Genomic DNA, 22,787 nt, shown 5'->3' with positions numbered 1-22,787 from the left:
TTACAGCTTCCAGTTCCTCAAATAAAAGGATTTCCAGCTCTTCCTCTGTGTGATCACCCCCCAGTCTGAAAGACGTCATTATGAAGAAATGTGTTTCCTGACAATCCACCTACATACTCTTTAACTCAGTTTATCTCATTACACTTTATTGTACCATGGAAGTAAAGTGCTTCCTGGTCTTACAGCTCTAGGCAGAAGGCCTGATAAGGCCTGCTAATACCTATGAATATTATCAGAACTACAGGACTGGACTTGAAAGGAGGTATTTCAATAAAGCTGTTAAAAATTAATTTTTCACAGTGTTCCACATACTAGCAAGTCAGACTTTATATGTAGTAGCAAATCAAATTTCATATGTAGCACCTAATTAAGGAATTGGGAATCTTTTTTCTTTGCTTCTTGTATTTAAATGTTCACATTCTTTTATTTGATTAAGAAGTCCTTTTCTCACCCTCTGTTGAGAAAATGGTTTTCACCTTAATCTTTCCCTATCTTTGAATTTCATTACTCATTTACTTGAATCTCATTTCTGCTCAGAACTGGATTTTTTATTTGCTTTCTTTTTTAAAATTTGGGGTAAAAGGAAGACAATGAGCTGTAAATATTGGCTTACACAAAAAATTACTAACAAAATTGCCTTTTTTGAAAAAAAAAAAAATTTATTCCTATGTCCTTTAGCTTCCAATATTGGGGGGCGGGGGGTGGGAGTGGGGTGATTCATGATTCTACAATTAAAAGTGGGTCTGTAATGGGATGTAGCATCAGCTAAAGTGATACATAGATTGAGAACAATGGAGCACACCTGAGTGTGTCCCCACAGTGTTTTTCAGCCAACTAAATTACCTTTTGCAAACATGGTTTTCTTTAGGTAAGACATTATTTTTTAACAGGAACTATTGTACTCCATTCAAAACTTCAAAGATGACTGAAGGGCATAAGTTTAGAAAAAAATCAATTTTGAGCTAATTTAAACAATATGAAAATGTCTTGCGCTTGTACTGGGGATCTAATCTCCACCAGAGCCTTTCAGGTGCTCTTTAACACAAAGGGTAGAAATAAAAAGACATACTTGCAGTTGATTTTAGCTAAGAAAGCAGCTTTCGTGCAGACTGAAATTATTTTATGTGCACTCAGGCAGTCTATACCTGCTGTCATATAGAACAATGACAGACTACCTAAAAACATGGGAACATGAATAAAAAAGTTAAATAGGGAAATCAAAGATAGGAAAAACATTACTTACCTTTATTTCTGTCTTCATCCATGGTGAAAGGCGTTTATGGATATATTACTGCCTCCGTAACTTACCTGGGTGGTCATTTGACCAATATTGTAGAGATTCAGACTTTCACAATTTGAGCCTAACTATACAAAAAATTGTTTGTCCACTAGATATCAAACACAACCTATGGATAGTATAGGTGTCCAGGGCCTTTTTATATGTAATTGCAAAGTCACTCTCCCTCTCCAAACCACCCTACCGCTCTGCATAGTGCTCAGCTCAGGTGCTTTAAAATTAGGTCATAGAATAATTTAGATGGGAAAATACCCATATAGATCTTTGGTCCAACCCTTTCTCAAAGCAGAAGCAACTAGATCAAGATGCTTGGGGTCCTGCTGAGTTTTGAGTTTCTCCAAGAATGGAGAACCCACAGCCTCTCTGGGCACCTGGGCCAGTGTTGGACCACAGTCAGTGAATTTTTCTTCTTATATTCAATTGAAATTACCCTTGGTGGGAAAATACTATTCACCAACTAGTGAATAGTGCCTGTTTCTCGTCTTTCCACTGTGCACCTCTGGCTCTGTCTTCTCTGTGGCTCACCTTTAATTATTTGAATTCAATCAGATCCCCACTTAGCTTTCTATTCTGCAGGCTAAACAAATCTGCCTTCCTTAGCCTTTCCATGCATGTCATGTGCTCCAGCCCCTTGAACCATCTCAGTGGTCCTCCTCTGGACTCGCTCCAGTTTGTTAGTATCTCTGTTGTTCTGCCCAAACACCAGTATTGGTGGTGGACACCAGTATTCCAGCTACAGCTTCATGAGATGGTTTCAAGAGATTAAAGGGAAATAATCATGTCCCTTAACCTGGGACCACACTCCTGATAGGTGTGTTCTGAATGGCAAAGATGAATATAGCCTGAATTTACCAGTCCCCACTGGCGCACTGATTGGAGTCCTGCAGGAAGTTTCTACCACAGCACTGGCTGGATCATTCCTGGAGAAGCTGATGCTGGCAAACCAGTGTATTAACTGAGATGCAAGAATGATGTGTTTTTACAGTCCAGGAAACAGGCCAGATGGGCCATCATGGCTATAGAAGACACATTATGGAGCATTCACTGAGGACTGGGAGTGCAGAGTATTGCTCCTTAGCAGGAACAGCCTATCTACAAATAGCTCTGAAGCTCAGCTTCCACCCACCACCTTGAAAACTACTGTGTGTATATTATATCTTCATTGCAGCAAGACCAGAATTTAGCAGGACATGACAGCTTCCTTTGGCTTGTATTAGACAACAAAAAAAAGTGTTTTCTTGCTCTTTGATTGAAGACACTAGTGTTTTCCAAGGTGCATCCTAACTCGATCTGTCCCTGGTTTTCGGTAAAAAGGCAAATACCAAGAATGCAGCATAAGAATGGGAAATGTTGGAATCTTATTAGAAGACTGGAACTGCATCTGAAACTTCTCAGCTAGCCTCCCTGGAAAGTAAAGACCTCTGTCAACCAAGTAGGAACTTCATGAGAAACCCCAAAGCAGTTTCCCCCAGGGAAAGAAAGGCCTTGGACTTTCTAACACTGTCGGTGTATTTGCAAAGAACAAGTAGAGCTTTCCTCTTCTACCACTGATGTTCTGCACTGCCCCTCAGGCCTCAAGATACTTTGCATAAGAGAATTGGTCTTCAAAGGCCAAGGAAAGACCAGTGGAGAAGGGACCTTCTTCTCCACACACAAGACAAAACGATGAGGAGCAGGTTGTGCTGAACTATAGATAACTTCTTTCACATCCCGACATGGAGAGCAGCCAATGAACATTTGTGTAGAAACTGCCAAGCTACTGAGCAAAGCGTTGGGTGGGATCTAATCTTAAAACTAGCCATAATAAAAGATCCTGCCAAAAGATAAACAAATGAAAAAGACTATAAAGAATTTCAAATACCAATGTCTCTTCGTCCTTGTCTGCCCTTGTGTGGGTTGTTTTCATCATATACATGTTACCATTTTTCTGTCAACACCCCACCTCTGAGCCTCCCCAGCAAATACATGTTAATTCTATGTTTCCCCCAGGATGTCTGTGAAAGCCTTCACTTGTTAAACTATTTTCAGGAACACTTACATTATTTTTAGCATAGCTGAAGCTGTTTCCTAAATTGTAGCTGTTCTGTAATAATTTTCCTCCTCCCTTTATTCAAGGTGCATGGCAATTACTGTAACATTGCTCTTGGAAAATGTGTGAGAAACTCTCATCTCATCTAAGTCCAGGATTTATATTTTTTTCATTTTTGCTTACTGAAATATTTCAAGTATAGTATAGAAATATTTTAAGCATATGCCACCATACATACTACATGGAAACAATTAATAGATATCCTTTCAGAATATTAATTCCTCCATTTCTTCCTACACGTACATTCATAAAACCTTGCTGACCCAGTATTTCTTTTACTAAAATAGCTATAACCACTTACCTCCCTGACAGAAGTTGCTAATGCTGTCCTGTAACATAACTCAATCCATACTGATAAAAAGACGGCCAGCATAATTGGTCACAGGCACCACTAAATAGGAAAAAACGCAAGCAGAGATTCTTGGCATGTTTGCAAATTCTTCATATAGAGAGGAGCGCTCTCCTGCAAAGCGGAAGAAAGACTCTTTGGTAGTGAGTATGTCAAATAGCACTGAAGTTCCTCTAACATCTCAAGCAGACACTTCATCCACCAAGAGCTCTGGATGCAGTGGCTTAAACTCTCTTCAAGAAAGCAGGCACACACACAAACAGACATTCATAGTCCTCTCTCTCTTTGCATTGGCAGTGCTTCTTTAACCACTCACTGATGAGCTGGATAACCAGTCTTGGGTTTGTTTATGCTTTTGGTTACATGACAACTAGCACAAAGAACCCAGATTAAGAGGAAGAAGGAGAGAAAGTATTCCCTTCTTGGTGGCAGCTTCAGCCAAAAGAAGAAACTGCATCAGTAAGCAACAGTGTTGTGGCAGTGTAAGGAGAGCCAACTGCTGGCTGTCCCTTCTGGGGCTGCAAGTTTCCTCCCTCAGCAAAGGGTCCAACAGATGCCAGAGCTGACACAAGGGAAGGGCTGGGATGTACTCTTAGGGTGGGGGTCCAACCAGGACTGTGGCAATCATGCCATGTACAGGTCTGGGGGCTTTGATACATATCCATTGAAGTAGTACATATAACTTAAAAAAAAAAAAAAAAAGAAATCAAAGCTATTCTCTTAGGATGATGCTGTGCCACAGGGCTCACGAGGATTAACACCTAACGGACTAATTCCATAGCTTCACAGGGAAGAAGCAAACTGTGTGTTAAGTCTTGGAGCTGAGGTCTGCATCAGCAGATGTTGTTACCAAAGTCAGTGTCTTTTAAAGCCACCTCTCAATTCCCTTCCCAACTAGGAAAAAATCAGACCTTATATGTGAAATAACCCTACAGACCTCTGCAGCACTAATGTATAGTCCTATATGGTAATTAAAAATATCCTGACTTGAAGATTCAATTCTTTTGTAGGTGTGAAGAAAATATATGTACCATATTTAGCAGTTTACACCAGACTTTCACATTTGCAGACATGTCTAGGAACAGACACTATTCAAATAAAGAATTGATTCCAACAGAGAATGATCAGAGCTGATATACACTGAAAGCAGAAAGACAACTATGGGAAATACATTAAAACAGATACCAAAAGGAAAGAGGCAGTCCCTTACTCTGAACTACAAAATAAAATAGCTGACATACATACTTTCCAACATACTCAGGGGACGACATTTCTTGTGTAAGAAAACAAGACAGTAAAGCTGGTAGGACAATGGAAAGTTAGGAAAACTAGATGATGTACCAACTGACAGTACTGCACACTGGGAAAGCACACAGCCATCAAGCCTATCTTTCTGTAGCTGCAGTATTTGAAGCATTGTGTTCAGTTGTGATGCATTATATAGTCATTTAACAGTGGTAATGTTTGGATAGCATGTCCTACAATTAAGTATCTTCTGCTATTTTCTCATCACAAAAAAAGGGGGATGACTCAGCGCTACATTTACTTCAGTGATAAAGCTCACCTGAGAAGCTCCTGCCTCTCCGTTCCTCCTGCCCTGCTGCTCATCACTCATGGCCCTCCCACAGCCCTAGGCTCTGCCACACAGCTCTCTGGGGGCTTAAGAAATCATCTGGGTTAAGGATCAACCACTTTTTCCTATCTGAGAGGGCTTATTTGAGACTCAGATAATTTCAGAAGCAAATCTGATCTCCCTATCTGTTTATGTGTTTACACTTTGCCCTCATTGTAGTGTCTGAATGCCATGTCATTTCACAAGCCTTACATATGTTTCACCTTGTCAGAATTAAGGGGTGGGACTCACCAGCCATTATTTCTATTATAAGCAACTCCAATAATGTGTGTGGGGTAATCCCAGGGTGGGGTGTGGCCACCCACACAGGATGGCCTGTGAGGCACCTACAATAAATACTAACAAAAATAGCATCAGCGCTTACTTATCTTTGCTGCAAGAAAAGAGGAAGTGCGTTCAAGCGGCCAGCTTGTCAGCTTAAGGAAAAACAGCTCCCAGGGTTAGGGTAGAGTACAGGTGAACTACTCTAATTTTGGGCTGCTGCTGAAGACAGTGGTTAAATTATCCAGCTGCCCTGCTCTTCTGTCCCCTCTTCTGTTCTTGCTGCTCCTCTTTTGCCACTATTGGTGCTTGTTTGACCTGACTGATCACAGAGCTAAACTGACACAAAACCAGCCCTACCAAATAAATAAGTGAATATTTTTATCCTTGTGTGTCTTCCTAAACCGACCATCTCACCCACTTGACCCTTGCAGTGGGTCCCAGTTGTGCAGTGTTTACCCCCCACAATCATGACAGCAGTGGTCTATCTCAGATATCAGAAAGTATCACCATTACCCTAGATGCATGTAAACCAGCAAGTACTGGTTTAATTGGTCTGGGTTTGATCTGAGGGTAACATCTTTAAAAACAACTATGTGATACAGAGAAGTGTTTTGTTGAGTGTTTGCTCTGCTGGCACAGAGCTTCTGAGGTCAGACAGGGCAGAAACTGAATTCCTGTAAATTCAGAGAAACTTACTTAGCAACTTCTGCATCAAGCCTGTACCTTCTGCTTGAGATTTTCCGCACTTCTTTTCAGCATATCTCCAGTCTTGGGGGAGATGAAGAATCCCTGGGTAAATGTGATTTCCAGTGATTAATTGGCTTCATTGTTAAAAATTCATGCCTTACTTCCAGCCTGAATTTGATTAGTTTTGACTTCCAGCAAGTGGTTCTTCTGGTACTGTTGGTCCCTTGACACTGGTGTCTGTTCTATGTAACTATGGAAACAGAGCACTAGAAACAGCAGTTTTATAAAACTGTTATTTCACTATCAGCCTCAAATATTGCTGAAAAGGTGTACATTCCTGGGAATCTTCATATTGTCTCCTTCACCTCTTTCCTAAGGGCTTTAGGGACAGCTGTCAGGGGGGACACCTTAGTGCACCCACAGCATTTGTTGCTCTGCAAAGTTCGTGCAGTCACACTGCCAAAAACCTGGAATGATTTTGTTTTTCTGAGAACAGCATATTCAGCTGCTCATATTATGGATTTTTCTTTTTAGTCATTATCTGATGTGCTAGACAATTGCCACAGCTGGAGAAGAGACATCAGATGGTTGAGAGCACTGGGCAGGAGTGATGCCAATACGTCTATTCTCGGATGTTCAAATAACCTGTTAATCTCACCAGCAGATTTACAGTCTGGGATGATTTTTCTAAAGTTTGACTGGAAGGACCAGCTGGCTTTATACTTCTTTTGCAGCTGGAAGATAAATAATCTGTTGGATCATCTGGGCATATGTCATCTAAGAAATTCCCTTGCAAGGCCAGTGTGGCTTCACTGCCTAGCGAGAACAGATGAAGAAAGGAGTCCAGGCTTGCATTGGTGCCCATGCAAGCCACGCTGGTTGGTGGTAGTGGCTTCTCCATTAGAATCTCATCTATTGTGAGGGCAACAGGGCATACGAGTGGTGGCCTCCAAGTCTGTGAGAGAAGCTTTTTTCTCATGGCATTAAACTTTCATGCACAAAGCCCACCTTCTCAGCCTTAGAGCTGCAAATGACATTCGTAGCATTCAGTGAGATAATCCCATAGGAAAAACAGAAAGAAATCCTATATGGTGCATCTTTTTTTAAGTTGAGGTATCAAAAGGACTTTGCAAATTATTCTGCCTTTAATGTAATGCATATAAAACAGACACAGATCCCTATGTAGATATACAATGTCTAATAAAATATCTAATAAAATTATATGACATATAATAATAAAGAACTAATACGATGTGTCCAAAATTTCCTAGGAAGGAAGATCCCGGAATACCTAACAAGCTTTCATGTTAGTTATGAATTAGAACTTAAAATGAAGTTATGAATTGACTTAAAATAAAGTTGTGTGCTACAAGGCTTAGTGAGGGTTGCCACAGTTTCTAAGATATTCCCAGGATTTAGTAACATGTAGAAAACAGCTGCCCCATGCAGCTGCATGCATGTATGTTCTCACAGCCAGCCACGCTGAGCCTCCTTTTGTGTGCTGCTCACTAGCAGCAGCAGCAGCTGGGATGACAGTCCTTGCAGGTGTTAAGACAGTCAGCCAGTTTCACGCTCTGAATTTTCCAGGCCATTAATCTCCAGCTGTCTTGGCTCAGTGGGACTGTTCTACCACCCCAGAACCTTACCACGCTTATCCACAGGACAAGCCCTAGTGATGGCTGTCCAGCAACATTACCCCCAAAGAGGTCTGAGGCTGCACAGTGCATCTGCTGCAACTGCAAGACAAATGCCCTTTTCAGCCCAGTCTTAGCAGGGAAGTTGAGCTCTTCCCTCTTCCCTTCCAACTTTGCTCTCCTACAGCAGTGGAGGAAATGATTCAATGAAGAAAAGACTAAGCACAAATCCAGTCATCTGTTTTTCATGGTGACTTCTGTAATCCTTCATCTTTATAGGCACTCTTTATAGTCCTTTGAGATCAGAGACCTGGGGAAGTAACCTGCACAGCCACAGTCATGGTGTATATGTACAGTCCGTGACAGAACTTCACTGACTACTTCAGCTATGCTGACAGTACACAAACCCCACACAGCTGTGGACTTCCTCTCACAGGTGAAACACAGTGTGTCTACATGCTCTGTAAAATGCTCTTTGGACACCTCCTCTTATACACTGTTCTGAAAAGTCACACTGCCAACATGCGGTGGACTATTTGTGAGTGAAGGTCAAATAACGACTGTCGCTTCTGCATGAAAAAGACCTGGTCAAAATAAGATTTATCATACAGCTACACTGTAAGATCTGTTCAACTGAGGAGGATACACTGCCTTAGATACAGGACTATTTGCTTGACAGTCATATTAATACCTGCCCAAAATCCCAGCCTGAGATTGTAAATACTCAGCACGTAAGACCCAATGGTCTGCACTGAAGAGTAATGACCCATGTCCTTGCAAAGCTGCTTAAATGTTTGAAAGGTCCCTAACAACTGAAGAAAAGGAAACCTATCTTCACCTATCTTCAGGAAAGATCGAAAGGACACACTGGGGCTGTCAACCTCCCTGAGGCTGGAGCAAGTCCTCTTGAAGCACTTTTCTGGGCACATGAAGGAGAAGAAGGAGTGACTGTGGACAGTCAGCACAGACTGTCCAGGGGCAAATCATGCATGACCAGTTGGGTGTCTTCTGTGATAAAATGACTGGAACTGAGGATGAAGGGAGAGTAGTGGATGTCATTTACCTCACTTAAGCAACGCTTACAACGCTATTTCCACAATACTCTTCAATCCAAGCTGGGATATTACAGCCTGGGTGGGCAGACAACCAAATGGGTAAATACCTGGTGGATAACGAGTCACACTCTGCCCTGAGGCTGGTAACAAGTAGGGTCCACAGGAGTCTGTACTGGTACCCGTCCTGTTTAAGATCTGTATCACTGATGAGGTGGATAAGATGACGGGGTGCAGTTTTGTCAAGTTAGCAGATAACACCACATTGCAAAGACCAGTCAGTAATGTGTGAGGACAGGGCTGCCATCAAGAGGGACCTGGATAGGCAGGAGAAAGGGTCTGATAGGGGCCCCATGCACTTGGGGCAGGAGAAATGTGCAGCCCTGCCGTGGGCAGGCAGAGTCCCAGCAGCACTGCCAGTGGGGCTGGGGTCAGCGCTGGGGAGAAGGTCCCAGGCCCCGGTAGGCAGCCAACTGAGCATGGGCCAGCCCCGCATCTGATCAGCAATGGGAGCCAGCAGCACCTGGAGCAGTGTGACCAGAGCTCAGCTTTGCAACAGAGATGGCTTTGAGGCACCTAAGCAGCACCCCAGCACCTATGGGGGGGGGGGGTGGAGAGTGCAGGGACAGGCTCTTCACAGTGGTGCCTGGCAGGAGGGTAAGAATTAACAGGCGTAAGCTGAAACTAAACAGGTTCAGGCTGGAGATAAGGAATGAATTTTTCCCCACAGGGGCAGCCAGGCAGTGGAGCAGGCTTCCCAGAGAGTCTGTGCCATCTCTGTCATTAGATGTTCTTGAACCCCACCTGGACAAAACCCTAATAACATGGTCTGATCTTGCAGATGACCCTGCTTGGGTGGGATTTTGGGCTAGTGTCCTCCCAAGGTCACTTCCAACCTGAATGACTCTGTGAATGCTTTTATGTTAAATAGTCTAAGACTTCTGTGTGTAAAAAAAAATATATCCTTGAGCCCAAAAATTCCTTTAAGACTTTTCATCCTCTGTGGCTGTCTTTGTCAATGTACTGAGAGTGGATTCACAACTGGAATCATTCCTATGGATTTGTTGTGATAGAAGTGTCTTTGGGAGGCTTTTGGCTGTATTTCCTCAGGATTATTGGTTGCTAGAGATTTAACTCTGCTGCAATGTCAGAAAAAGCCCCCTCAGCCTTAGAGTCCTTAATACCAATTCCTGTGGTCTTCTGTGTAGCATTCTGACTTTTCTGGTCATTTCTTGTGGTGACTGTTCTTTCAAAGATGTATCATCCGTGCTTTAATATCATAGATGGGGACCTCATAGATGGGGATTTCAGATTCACTGATTACTTCTGTTTCTCCGTTTTGTCCGTCAAATCGTCTAAAACCAATCTTCCTGATTGAGACGATGCCTCCTCAACATCAGAACAGCTCCCTGCTGGACACATTCCCAAGACTAGCCAGACTCCTTCTAACTCCTAACTTCTAACTTCTAACTAAACTAAGGTTTTCAGTAGGACTGCTCTTGAATTGCAGTGCCATTCAGCATGAATTAGAAAGACACAATCTGGGTCGACACAAACAGTATTCTATTAAAAATACTAATAGGCTTAATATATGCAAGAAGCCTGTTACCTTTCACTAGGAATCCTCCCTCCTATTTCCATTTCCTTGTATAGTGTCACCTTTTTAGATCACATCCAACCTAAACTGCAGGCTCTTCAGGATGGGTTCTTTCCTTTATCTGTTCATTTAAGCGCCAATAATAAAATAATGCAGAACTAGTCACAAAACCAGAGGTGGAGCTTCTGGTCACCAAGTTTCACATAGCTAAGCACTGAGCAGGAGCAGATTTTGGCAGGGCAAGGCAAACCAAGTTGGCTTGTCTTTGTCCTGCATTGTGATAAATCTTCCAGCCATGTAAAAGTGCCATCTCAAGACACAGGATCTCAATACTGTTCTGTGGATGTGAAAATTAGGTGAAAGGTGAGTTTACAGCATAAATCACCAGGAGCTCAGTCAGCAACATGAAGAGTTTTGTAATATTAAACATGCTTCTCTCTTCCAAACAGCTCTTGCTGTGTAAGTACTTTAGTATGTAATACTGAGTCTGACTAAGAAAAACCTGATTTGCTCATAAGCACATTTGGAGCCAAGGGTCACTCTCTTATTAAGTGTACGTGCCCCGTGCAGCGTAATGGTGCCCCGGTTTGCACTGGTATCTCCTAACTACCATAATAAGTATCAGTCACAGTAAGGATGTTCATCTTAGGAAAACAAGACAAATTGCTTGAATAATGTAAGACTGGACCAAACACAATGAAATATCACAAGAAGATCAGAGAATGGAGTAGCTGCTATTTTTAAGGGTGATTCCTATCTTTGCCCTCTGTGATTTTAGTGTCTCTAACATCAGCTGCAGTCATGGACATAACTACACACAGAAAATGACTGTCATACTGAAGAAAGTCTTTGCTGGTTTGATTTTTCCCAGCAGAAACAAAGACTCTGTGTTCCCTGGCCAAAACTCTGTTTTTTGCTTGTAAATAAATTTTAGTTGAGACTAAAAAAAAAAAATCAGGAGCGCATGTAAATAGTATATAGTAATTTAACATATAGAGCATACTTATATAAGTTAACATATGCAAATTAATATAAAGGAGAGAGTGTAATTGTGTCAGAGGGTGTCTAAATCTTGGGGACAACATAGCTGCCACAAATTTCAAGTAATCTTAGAGCTCTGAGTTGCTTATTTGCTTCTGGCTGCTTGCCAAAAAAGTTCTAAAGTGCATTACTTCATTGCTTTAACCTTGCCCTGGAGCTTTTAGGAAAGTGTTCAACATCCCCAAAAACATTTTGCATGATACATATTTCAAGGGTGTACCAATCCACCCCAAAAGAACAGAAAGAGCCTGTCGGCTCACTTTAATACCTGCCTCCTTGCAAGACAAGCTTTAAGAAAAAAAAATATGAAGACTTTTTGCTTCAAGTAAAAGTTAAGTAGTTGATTATTATAGTGTAAATGAGGATAAACCAAAAGAAAAATAAACAAAATACTTTTTTAAACTCTGTTTGAAGCTGTGGTGTTGCCCATTTTCAATTCATGGCACATACTGACAAGGAAATTTCCTTAGTTGTCTAGTGTTAATGAATAACCAAGCTTTCACAGCTGAGGGTCTCATTCCCAAAAAGAACACCACAGCTTCCAAATACTGCATTACAAAACAGGACACAGGCAGGGATGCAGCTTACTGCACAGAGCCTGACTTTTTTTTGTTTTCCTTTCAAAGTATGAGACCTGTTCTTTCGTCTTTAATTCACTTTAGATAAACTCATAAGAGGTGTGAACATATCAGAAACATCTCTACATGGTGTTTTACCTTGCTTTCTCTGCTTAGTTTATGAAAATACAAATTAAGCATTGTTAGGTTTGCTTCTCTGCATAGAAATTTGATTGCTGTGCTTTTGAGCTTCAAGAGTTCTCTCCAATGGTAATTCTCTGCTTTTGTCACTGTGCTCAGCAGATAGTAGGGAGAGCTGACTGCACTGAAACTTCAGCTGGACTTCTTCTTAGGCCACACAACACACATCATGAAAACCTTCCCTTAATTTTCTGACGTCATACAAAAGCTATAGCTTTTGTTATATTAGTTACATGGGACTTGTGACAGTCTTGAAACTTCTGACAGATCCTGTGAGTCAGACACCAAGAGCATGACATGACATATCAACATTGCAGAAGACAAACGTGGCAAAGAGTCTTCTAAGTATGCACCTGCCCTCCCTGCAGTACTGATGGAACATGCAATTATGCTCTGGAGGTGTAATGTAACCTGTGTTATTCAAAGCACTTCTTGCATGATTGTATCATTCTTATGCCTGTACATTATAAATCATGCACTGTAAGAAGCTTTCTCATTCAAATAACTTACTAATTTTCTAATTTACCATTGTGTGGCATTGCAGGGAAATGAAACATGACAAATGAAAATGGATAGGTGCCAGGAAATGGATGTCAGAATGAGATTATTTGGCATGCTGTGAGGGTCCAGCCTTGGTAGCTTTCTGATCTTGAGGTTAGGGAAAGGGTGTTTGATTTTTTTAACCTTATTCCTTTATGGGCTTGGCTTTTTAGGCCTTCTTGGGGAAAAAAATGTGTAATAGTATGAGTTGTTGTGGACTAAGCAGGCCAAGGACAGGAGTTAGGAGCATTAGTGGGAGTTACAGATAAAGCGTACTAACTGAAGCTGCTCTCTCCTGCTGACTTTCTATCAAATGAAAAATGACCCCACTACTCAACTGGAAGTACAGTCATTCTGGAAGTGTTTACTGCACAGTTAAGCCTATAAAAAAGGAATTCACCACCAGCTGTTAGTCGTCCTGATATCATGATGTCACTCCCTGCTCACTGCCCACAGTAGTATGGACTTGGACACTTACCCCATATACAAAGGATTTCACATGGCAATTGCTCTGTTCCTCAGACTCTCCAGCTAGGAACAGGTGATCCCACAGACGATCAGGTTCAAAGTCTGTAATGACCACAGGGAGATCTTTTGAATACCTTTTCTAGCCAGATGGATAGCACTAGATGTGGTCATGCAACTGAAGAAGGCTCTCAGTACACAACGTCCACCCAAATTTCAAAGCCCACACCCAGTCTTTTCCTGCCTCTGTTTGTCAAGAGCATCAGTGTTTCCAAACTCCTGACTGCTTTTTTCTTTAGAAGTGAATTTTCACGATATATTCTCCTGAGCCAAATGCTTCCCTCATTTACTTACAGCTTTGCTGTATTTGTACAAGGCCGTCCATCCTAATGACCACAGGGGGCTGCTGACTCCCTTGGCAGAGGGAAAGAGCATTCTCATTCTGTGGTTTTTTTCTCATTATTGTCTGAAGGGCTTGACAGACAACAGAAAGCCATCATTCCAGCAGAGATGGGATTACTCAATGCTCAAACTAGTCCCCCTGCTCTCCCATTTATAAGTCACTCCTAACCACAGTAGAAACTTCTGAGATGATATCTGAACTATCAGTCTTGTGAAACTGGCAGTTATCTGGCTTCCAGGTCTTCAGAGCTGGATGACGCTATTACCTGTCAAACCCAGCACGCTGCAGAATGTCAACCACTTGGGTTCATTTCAGCTCAGACCAGAAGATGTCGGGTCTGACTGTAATAAGGAAGCATCCAGAGGAACTGTCAAAAGTGTCTGACAACTCCGTCTATCATGGGAAACTACTCAACCATAATTACAAAAGCCCAGAATTTCAGATGCTGTCTAGATACACCTGCGCTTCTTTTTACCGTAACAGAAGAAATACCTTCCTTCAGTTCCTGCATGGAAAAAATTACTTTCTCTTTTCTATAATTTAGTGCACATCTTATTCAAGCCACTTAGAGCAGGCTGTAACAAGGTATTCTCCGTGTTCAGGAGACTTACAAAAACCTCACCTCATGAGGTATAACGCTTCCCACCACTGTCAGCATCTCCTCATTTCTGTTACAATTTTCTGTCCTGGTGAATGTAGCTTGCCAGGTATAACTGAAGTGCTGTTGTGACAAAATACTCGACATTAGCTGGTCTAGATGTTTAGAAACGAAAATCATATTACTGTGTCTTTATTACACAGTTATTCTTCATTTTATATGCAAAAATGTTCAGTTAGAAAAGTTGTCCGTATTTAAACCCATATGTAAGACTCACAAGTAAAAAAGCTTCATATTCAAACAAAGCAAACAGATTTTTACTAAGCTTTTACATTAGAATGCAATAGTTGATAACTTGCATGTGCGTCACAGATTTGCCTTGGCATCCCATTTGCTACCCCGGTCTATAAATACATCACAAATAATTTGACTTAACAAATGATCTTTTCAGCTGTATTATTCAAAACTTGTTATTTCGCTATTCATGAAAAAAACTGGCCACATCAGCAATTAATATTGTGGCCAGTGCTGAAGCACATAGCTTCTCCATACCCAACTCCCAAGACACCTGAGGTTGGCTGCTCAAGATGGCTGCCCAAGATGGCAGAGCAGTTTTATTCAGTCATAGACCTGTCCTGAAGAGAACTATTCAAGCTATTTACAGATATCACCTGAAGCCAAGAGAACAAAAACCTGCAGCTAATAAGTAACCTCAGGTCAGTATTATGAATAGCCTGACTGTTGCCATTTCTATTAAAGATTTCATTAATATCTAACTTTTAATAACTCTGGATATGCAGGAGAAAAACAAATGTTAATGCCTCAGATCAGTCATCAAATATGGTCACAGAAAGTAGCAACCACTACCAATAGTTAGCAAGTGCAGGAAATGTGTATGAAAGAATGCCTAAGAGTCTTAGTTGGTGTAATAACCACACCAAGGCCTGGAAAAGTGTCTGCATTAAAGAGAACACAGATTATATTAACTACCACCTGATAACGCATGCCGACATTGTGTTCACCTTCTTCCTTCTGCAGTTTTCTCTTTGGTTTCCTTCAGCTAGATGCAGTATCTACTTTCAGACAATTCCCTTTAGATTTGGTTCATTGCTAAGGACATTGCAGATGTCTTCCCTGAGTTTGGACCTCTTTATTTCACAGTATTGTAATGTTACTATAATTTGCAAATTTTATAAACCCACAAAATATAGTCCATGTTTTCCTCCTGTGATGTTGGCTACATGACCTAGTGTGCCCTATGCACATGCATAGCGGAGTGTTCCCTGCACCTCTTCAGCCACCCTGCTGTTAGTATGTTGCCCCTTTTCACTTTTCCACCCTTCACCTTTCCACTGGTCCTACTGGCAGCTTGGGTGAAAGACAAGCTGTCTTTCAGAAGTTGCAGATGCCCCGTCACTGGAAGTGTTCAAGGCCGGATTGGATGGGGCTTTGAGCAACCTGATCTAGTGAAAGATGTCCTTGTCTATGGCAGGGGGGTTGGACTAGATAATCTTCAAAGGTCCCCTCTGACCCAAACCATTCTATGATTCTCTGGTGCAGGTGTTGCACAGTCCTGCATCATGAATCCTCCACTCACACATCACAGTGGAGCAAGCTGCTATTGAGCCTCCTGAAGTAAATGTTAAATATATGGAGTGTTTCCCAGTAATGATCCAGAGGCAGAGATGGTTTGTGTTACTATCCACTGAGGGCAGGTAGTCTAATGACCAGGACTGAGAGCTGTACTATTTAATGGAGGACAGTACTTCAGCTTCTTGTCTCTATGGGAACTGTTGCCTAACAGATCCTGGCAAAAGTTTCAAAGGCTGCTTTGAAGACAGCATAGACAGGGATGGCAGCATGACAACAGCAACCCAACACAACCAGGCAGACATGGATGTTGAACTGATGCTGTTTCTAATGGCAGATACTCACTGCAGGATGGCATTCCTAGGCCAGAAATGCAACCCAGAACTGCTGGCAGTAATCCATCTAAATTTAGACTTTGCGCACGCCTGAGTTAGGAGATAGGTTTGATAGGTAAGGGGAAGACAAACACCACTCCCCCAGTCTGAGTACTCCCCAGAGGCCTGAAATAGAGTACCTCTATCATTGACTATACCTGGAATTAAACAATGTATGTGCCTCCCTTGTGATTAAAAACACATGATGACCACTGGAAGGTCCAGACTTTGGTAACCTTCCTACCTTTGCAGCACAGAAGGGGCTTGTCATTGCTGTTCTGCTGCTTTGTCTTCAGATTTAGACTCACGTCACCAAAATTAAGTGTCCATGGCATTGCTTGATTCATCAGATATTGCTGCAGTTGTTGCAGACAAGCAAATGAAAAGGTATCCTGGGTTTCTTCCTTTTTCTTCCTGATTTATACAACTATGACAGAAAAATGACTTTTTTTCCCCTCAGAAGAATGCTTGTCTCTTGTTCTTAGTCACCACAATCCTGCCTGAAGTTAATAAAATGTCTTATCAAATACTACATACTGAAGTAAGCAGTCAGAAAACACAGTAACAATGACGACACTGCATCTCTTTTTAAGTCACTGAAAACATACAAGGTGTTGATATGCTTCAGACACTAAAATGAATGGTACCATAGTTAAGATAATCCCTTACCATGTTAGAAATCTCCATGTCTGGGACAAACAAACTAAGAAATGTGAATAGAAAGAATTGCCATTGTAACTGCTCTTGTAGCAATGAATACTTCAGCCTAGCTTGGTTTCTGACTGACTGGAAACTTGTTTTCTATCAGACTTCCAAACTGGACAGAAGGGGAAGATCAGCAAAAAAGATCTGCTGTATTAGTCACAGCATATCTTACCACACAAGCAGTTTGGGATGGTAGTGAGCAATTCTAAAGAAAGTTTTATGGCAACTGGTATTTTGGCTGGGATATGGCTGCAAGACTTTCAGATTTTAAAATAAAAAATTTGTGGACTTCAGAAGAAGATAGTATTGCATTGAGTCCTTGTAAATTGCTGGTTTGAATTTTTTCTCCCTCTATTGTCCATAGTTTTGAACTGGATGATTATAAGAGGAATGCTATGGTGAAAATCTTTTCAAACATGAAAGCGAAGAGCCCACCCAACATTTATAACAAGGCTGGCAATACTCGTATTACCTGCCTGAGATGCTGAGGCTTCTGCAGCATCTCCAGTGTAGGAATGCTCCTGGTTTGGGTGCCTGTGGAGTCCCAAGAGAAAACAATCCTGTAAATTAAGGCTAAGCTCTTTTCTAAGACTATATGCATCCTACCACTCAATGCCTTCCTTTTCTAAGGTTTATAGTACCCTTGCAAGCTGTCACATTAAGAACTGTACCCATGCCAGCTCCATAAATCTGAACAGAAACCAGTGGCCCATGAGCCATCATGAGGAAACGGCAAAACAATCACAATTTTCACACCAATGTTTTTACAGTAACAATATACACTTCAGAAATGCCCTTCAGTTCTAAGATTAAAATTGATAATACACACAGTAAGTACTATATGTATATGGCAGGAGAATTAAATTAAACTTGGATGGAAACAAAAGCAGTGAAGGCAGTGCATAGAAATATGTATTACAGGTAACACATCTCAAAAGACAAGAGATGCATTAAAAGCCTATGAAACAGAAATTAGTCTCAGCGAGAGAGAACATCAGTTTATAAGGTCATGTTTGACCCTTGGGAGAGGCATCACCAGAACTGTTGATGTCTTGTTTAGTGTTTCATTAGTTAGACTAGTCAAAAACCTGAAACATTTCATCAATAACCATCCTTATCTGCGATTCTTAAAAGTTTATTCTGCCCCTCCCATATGATTTCACTGAGAAACACTGAAATAAATCCAGCTCTTTTGCCTTGTGGTTTTCACTGAAACCATGCTTAAAGACTAAGTCTCAGTTAGCCAAAATGTAAATGTTTTCTGAGCTAGTGCTTTATGCTCTTACCAAGGTTCTAAAGCTAGCATACCTGCAGCATTCTATAATACTTATCATGCCACAGAATGTCTTAGTCCAATTTGTAAAATGAACCATAACAGAACTGCAATCTTAAAGAAATCAATGGAATAAAAACTCTTCTATCATCTTGCTAAAAATTTTATGTGTCTCCAGGGATGTCTGGGGCTAGTATGTCTTAACAGGGTCACTTTTAAATTGGTCTCCTCAACCATGCAAACAGCCCAGGACTAGAGTCATCTTCTACTGTCACTCTGATGCTTGCTTCATTTAGTTTGAGATGAGGTTTGCAAATGTACTTCAAAAAGCATTTTTAATATTACAATAGTATTACTCAATTATGTGAACTTCTTTCAGGGCTTAGTTGAGATGTGTGACAGAAGTATTTTTCATACCAAAAAAGAATTATGTAAAAATATTACATGACGCTACCTCCTCAACAAACAGGGTGTGCCAAAACAATACAAAAATCTTTAGTGTTACATGTGAACAACCACATACCCTACATACATGGTTTTTCAAAGATGACATGATAATTTGCAGTATTCAGATACTGTTAAACAAAAATGTTTAAGTTCACAATGTTTCTGTTGCAGCATAATAATTTAGTTGTCAATAAATTCCATTTCTTTTTCCTTTGGAAGCAAGTAAATCAAATAGCAAAGAAAATACATCAAAATTTCATGAAAGCATTGCACTTTTATTTCAGTGGCTATCACTAAAGGCAATTCCCCTTTTGAGCTTCCTCTGTTCTGACAGAGGAGCTGTTTCTCTAGGCCAATAGGAAGATCCCTTGCTTGGGAGATACCTGGAGAGCAGAAGCCCTTCTCTTTCAGTCCCTGTGGGATTCTTCTGCCTACATTTTGCTCTTCCAAGTGGAAGATGTTTACCTAGATGTGTGACAATGACAGCCCCTAGTGGAGCACAGTCACATCCACAGCAGCCTTTTCTCTTCCACAAGCACTGCAGGATTTGCTTTACTTGGATATGTATTTTTCTACAAATGTTGATGATGAATGAATATGACCACAAGTTTCTTCATTTTTCATGCACTCTAACTAGATAATAGCTACGTGCCCTGATTCATCAAGTTAGTTGTCTTATTTTTCTCCCTTTATCATTTCTAGACTTACCAATTGTATTTTCTCATCATTTTTTTTCTGAAATGAAAGTAAGTATAAAGTTTTATTGCTTTTCTCATTATTCTGATTCACAAGTAAAAAAAATTCATTTGGCATTTGTTCTCACTTGAGGTGGCACGTTACATACTACAAGGTATCTTTAATATCTTTGCTTTTCTCTGCAGTCTTCGCTGTCTTGTTTGAAAGTGGAATTTTTGTCTTTCTCTCCTTCCTGACGTTGTTTTCCAATATCATGTGACTTCATGCCAATAAGCAGGGATTTTACCTTGATGTTAAAGTTATTATTATCACCATTAGGATGAAATTTGGCAATTCTGGTTGAGATGTTCTAACAAAAGGCAGTCTCTTAGTTCCTAAAATTATCTAACACATGGCAAGATCAACCCTGATATTATCTGATTCAAACTACCTATTAAAAAGTAAACACTGAAATATTACTGGAGGTGTGACCAGTGTTGCAAAACAAAGGCCAATTTAACAAGCCATAACAAATTATAATATAAAGAATATGATTACTTGTGGGATAAACATAATCTCATCAAGCCATATTTCTTCATATTGAAGCATCAATTTCAGAGGTGCATTATTAGAGCAGCTGAGACTGTAAAAACCCAAAGACTCCACAGTTCTTGTTTATCAATTAAATTCTTCCCATTTCCTCAGTGAAGCACAATTCTATAATAATGTCTCTCTAGGAATAAGGAGATTTGATTCTACAAATCACTGTTGGTTTTGTTTGGACAGTAAGTTACAAAGGTGGCTTTCCAGAGCCAAACACTTCTTCATTAGGGACATGAGACTAATGCCTCGTACAAACGAGACCACCAAATTCAATGGATTCTCCAGTCACCATGGATCATTCTTTAAGCCTTTACATTGAATGGGATGAGCCTCGCTAACTCTAATATACAAACAATCCAGTACTTACTTAGTAAGGTCAACCCTCTTCACACCTCTCCTCTCTGTTCTTGAAAGTAGAATACTTTAAGCATACTAGCTAGCATATAGACATATAATAACAGAACTTAGAGTAAGAGAGGACAACCTGGTTCACACGGATTGTCCAGTGTGCATTCTGTGAAGAAGGATAGATCATTCCTTGTTTTATCCTCCTTTTAACTTAATTGCAAATAAACCTCAAGTAAAAAAGAAAGGCAAAGCATATAAATCAAAGCTGCCATTTCCACCTAACAGAGCTGAGGCATCTTATTCCAGCACCTAAGCAGCTATCTGGAAGGCTAAGAAGGCTCCTTCATCAATAGCCTCTACAGCCAACTGTATTTATATAACACACAAAGCAAATAAAAGAGCAGTGTATTGTGTTCAGGTTCTTACAACTCCTCTCATTTCAGTATCTGAGCATCACAGGTGAAGTACAAACACATGACGCAAGGATACACTTTGTAGGTGTGTTCCAGTTCCTCCTACTTTTCTTTCAGCAACTACTGCATCTTTCACAGAATTTGCCAGCCTTTGACCAATGGCTGAGGCAGAAAAGTATGTCTCTTTAAATTCCATGTTACAATGCAGTAGTGATGCAAAGCAGCAACTTGAGTAAAAGACATCGTAGGAAGGTATGCTTCCAAATGAATGACTGTGGTACATTTAGGTATTTATAATGTGTAGCTAACCTTTTTCTCTGTGTCTTGTTTTTCTGGATGCCTTAGTTCATTGTGCTGTCTTCAAATTCTACTCTTAAAGAATGAACATTTGTTCACTTACAAAAATTCTTAATGAGTAACACAGAAAATACTTGTACCCTTTACATTTCTGTTGAGGTTTTGAATAACTTCCACTTGAGGAATACATATACTAAGAGAATAAATCAGGCATAACTCCAGTATGTGTTATCCAAGGAGATAAGTCCTCTGAAACAAAATGAATTGATTCCTCTAGCAAAAAAAAAAAATCCACAATTTCACACATTTTCAATTTCTTCTGATCTCAAAGCAATATGAAGCAAAATACTTTTCTCTAAATAACAAATATTTCTTTACATCTTTATTGCTTGCTTGCTTTAGCAGTATTTTACATTCAGTTCTGATTTCTATGACTAACATAAAATTACATGAGAAAAAAAAAAAGAGACGTAAAAAGGACGCAGGACCAAATTCTCAGTTAACATGAGTTGGTGCAGCCTATATACAGTTAAGGTGAATTGGACCAGCTGTGATCCAGCTCCCAACAGACTATTTTCTAGAGAACAATGAGATACAGTCAAGATTATGACTGTATTCATAGTCATCTTGTGCCCAACCCTCCAACATAGGCTCAAAAAAATATTTCTGGAGTTTAAATTTTATGAAAGTTGAGGAAACAGCACAGCAGCAGATTCCATAGCACTGGTCAGGGCTAAACCCAAGTATTTCATCATCATTTCTGGCAATTCTAAAGAGCAGCCCCACTGTAAAAGATGAGGATGAGAAGCACATGCAGCTGCCAAATTTCATCTCATCTCTCCCCACACTCCTTGCACTGATAGACAGTGCTAATTGGCATTCGTGTTATTCTCATCCATAACATTCTCAGCTTCACTCACAAGAAATCCAACTAAGATGCAGCAAGTAGTCTTAGGAGCAAAGTATGTCCTTGCCCAGGGAGCACCAAAGCTACAACTTCGATTTCACATAGCCCGCACTGGCATACTGCATGGAGGAAGTCTTCACCTGGGTTCAGGTAGTGAGCTGGAAAGGCTTCTTCTATTCATGATCTTAATCATAACAGCAGTAATATACCTAGTATGTAACACTTATCACTTTTTATCAGCCATACAAACAATCCCCATGCATCTGTTTAAAAGTTTTATGTACAGACATCCAGATCTACAGGGATATCTGAGGAAAAGAGTCATGGAGGCAACTATGAATTGTTGCCAATTTACTTCTGCAGGCTATGTACCGCATTAACTCTTCAGTCTGATGAAGAAAAACTAGAGATATCATAATCTTCATAGGATACCTCTATCCTGTTAATCACATTATATGTTGCTGCATTGTTTCTTGGAGCAGCTGCATAAGGCACTTGATCTGCTCTAGTGGTTGTCATTACTTTTACCTCTTCCAGGTGCTTCAAAGGCTTTGCTATTTGAGGGCATTTCTCTGCTGTAACATCCTGTTCAATTACCCATGATACACTGTTATTTTGTTTCCTGGTTTGGAGTAAAAACATGCATTTTTCCATATTCCAACAGGGAGAGGAGTGCTTCTGAAATACTTTAATTGGAAGTTCCTGTGTTTTGTGTATTATGCCTACTGGGCCTAACAATTTGTCTTCT

Source organism: Haliaeetus albicilla, chromosome Z, assembly GCF_947461875.1.
Source record: "Haliaeetus albicilla chromosome Z, bHalAlb1.1, whole genome shotgun sequence".
Classification (NCBI taxonomy): domain Eukaryota; kingdom Metazoa; phylum Chordata; class Aves; order Accipitriformes; family Accipitridae; genus Haliaeetus; species Haliaeetus albicilla.
The sequence above is the reverse complement of the archived record's forward strand: the minus strand, read 5'-3'. Positions refer to the sequence as shown.